This window comes from Phytophthora parasitica (assembly GCF_000247585.1).
Source record: "Phytophthora parasitica INRA-310 unplaced genomic scaffold supercont2.3, whole genome shotgun sequence".
Classification (NCBI taxonomy): Eukaryota; Oomycota; class Peronosporomycetes; order Peronosporales; family Peronosporaceae; genus Phytophthora; species Phytophthora nicotianae.
This window is the reverse complement of record NW_008648989.1, coordinates 2944493-2947478: the sequence shown is the minus strand read 5'-3', so window position 1 is coordinate 2947478 and position 2986 is coordinate 2944493.

Below are 2986 nucleotides of genomic sequence, written 5' to 3'. Positions count from 1 at the left end.
CTCCGTTCCAGACTCGTCAGCACCAGAGTCGAGCAGTGTAGGCAAGGGCGGCGACAGCAAGAAAGACGCTTGTAGCTTAGAGTGCAGATTCAAAAGTGAGCAGTGTATTGTGTTGCATCGGGGAAGACCGCAGTCAGAAACCCCCTTCCAGTTACCAGTGACTACTACGGCCCACAACGTGGACGAGAGCTGACCAACCATGGCCACGATCCTTCCTGGGCATCTCCGCAGAGTGTTTCCTGGATCTCTCCTTGTCTCTCATAGTCACAACTATTCACAAGTCACCCACGACCAACTACAAACTACCATATCAAGACATTCAACTGGAATGACACCAACTCCAACGGTTCGTCAACTCCCAACGACATCAGTCACCACTTGACGACACCGTTGAAGTCTCTTACTCCCACTTCATTCCACGTTGAAATACATTCACCGGATTAGACTCGTCAAGTGTTGGCTCCCAAGCTACACTTCTTGCATCTCAACATCCGTGTCCGTGACAGCCTCGACCATCACCCAAGCCTCTTGAACATTTTCCAAGTTGAGGCGACCCGCTGACGTTCAAACTCTGCCGGCCCCAACGCCTTGGTGAACACATCAGCCAGGTTTTCAGCAGTAGGCACATACACCACATCAACTTCCTTCTCTTGGACATACTCGTTGATGAATCGTGCATGCTTTGCCATGTGTCGAACTCTTGACGTATTTCCATTGTTGGCCACCACCGCAATCGTACTCTGATTATCGCAATACAGAGGTACTTGCAGGTCTGCAGAAGCGAACTCCAACTCAATGACCAACTTACGGGCCCACGCCACCATCTTACAACATTCATCGCAAGCCACCAGCTCAGAACTGCATGTGTCATCAGTGACTCGCCGTTGGAGATGACTCTTCCACATCCATACGTTACCATGCAAACGAAGAGCATATCCCGTGACAGACCGACTCGTCTCCGGGCACGACTGGTGGTCTGCATCCGAGTAGGCATCCAGCATCGGGAATTCATTCGAAACTCGATAGACTAAACCCATGTGCTTCGTAGCCAATGCATATCGGACTACTCGCTGAGCTGCCTTGAAGTTCTCACGCTTGTACGAGCTTGCATACCGTCCTAACGCTCTCACCGCATTCGCCAGGTCGGGTCTCGTGCATGCAACTAAGTATTGTAACGATCCCACAATCTCCCTGTACGGCAACCTCGGATCATTGATCAGCTTCACATCTCGCTCGATAGCTGCAGGCTTCTCGTGGTGAAATTGAGGCGATCGCACTGGTCTCGCATTGTCTAAACCAAACTTCTTTGCCAGTCGCTCAATGTATGCAGTCTGCGAAAAGCATAGCATGTGTCCTGGGGCGTAGTTCACTTCCATTCCAAGAAGGTGTCGAACTCGTCCAAGATCCTTCAACTTGAAGTGCAATGCCAGCTCCTTCACAACTCCATCAATATCAGCTGGAGTCCCAGCAACTACAATGTCATCGACATAAACTGTAAGGTACACCACTCGACCATCACGTCTGCGCCAGTAGATACCAGCATCAAACGTGCTCTGCACAAAACCGATCGCAACCAAGAGCTTGTGCAGAGTGTCATTCCAAATCTTGGAAGCCTGCTTCAGTCCATAAAACCCTTTCCTTAGTCGACACACTCGATCTGTTCCATCCTCATAACCCTCAGGTTGTTCCATGTAAATGACTACATCCGTCAATTCTCCATTGAGAAATGCAGTGACGAAGTCAACGTGCCTGCAATCTAGTCCCAGAAACATCGCAATCAACATCACAAGTCGTACAGACTCGATCCTGACCACGGGCGAGTAAGTTGCGAGATAGTCGATCCCAAACTTTTGCATGAATCCTCGTATGGCAAGCCTTGCCTTCAGCCTGTCTACATCTCCCTTCTCATTCCTCTTTACCACTAGCACCCACACGGACGTCAAAATGTTCACTCGGGGTTTGCCCTTCCTTCTCTTCGGCCGGGGCATGAGTTCCCAAGTTCCATTTTCCATCAGTGAGTTGTACTCGGCATCCATTGCCTGTTGCCAGCATTCAGCATGCTCCGATCGTAGTGCCTCCGCTCGCGTAGTTGGGTTCAGGATGTCATTCACCGCCGCGATCAACATGCATTGCATCAGTGTCATCGCCATTACAAACGTGCTTGGGTCATATCTGCGATTGGGCTTTCGAGTTCGTGTTGAATGCCGCGTTGGAGTGGTCGTTGCAGCTCCTCGGCCTCTGCTGCGTGTGGTTGCCGCACTCCCACAACTTCTTGTAGTTGTGCTCCCACCACTTCTAGTAGTAGGTGCTCTGGTCATCGAGCTCCCACCACTTCCAGTACTAGTCGTTGCAGCACTCACTGCACATCCTCCACTTCCAGTGGTTGCAGGCGCGCTCAAACTCCCACCAGCTCGATATCCAGCAGCACGAGTAACTCCTGGTAGGTCCTCTTCAATCGATTCCCAGCCACTGTCATCGCTACTGCTGCCCATATGCACGTCACCAGCGTCATCTCTCTTGTCGGCAGGGGCCACTGTTTTCTCTTCCAGTGTATCATCTTCCTCGGTATCGCTTCCAACGGCGACATGAGTGACAGGAAGTACAACGTATGGGATTGCGCTTGGTAGCGTCACCTTCTTGCCATAATATCGGCCAGCTAACAAAGTTTCCACGTACTGTTCACCAACTGCAACATCTTCTCGAAAGTGTACTGATCTTCGCTGAACTATATCTCCAGATGCCAAATCCAAGAGACGAAATCCGGGTTGCGATTCCGCCATCCCAAGGAAAATTGCCGGTCTAGCCCTCATCTCGAGCTTGTCCTTCTGTTTCGCCTTCGGTACGTGATGGTAAGCTACACATCCACACACTTTCAAGTCCTTTACATCGGGCTTGCGGTTCCACAGTTTCTGGAATGGCGTCATAGCTCCAAGCGCTTTGGTAATACTGAGATTGTCCACATGCACCACATAGTGCAATACTCCCC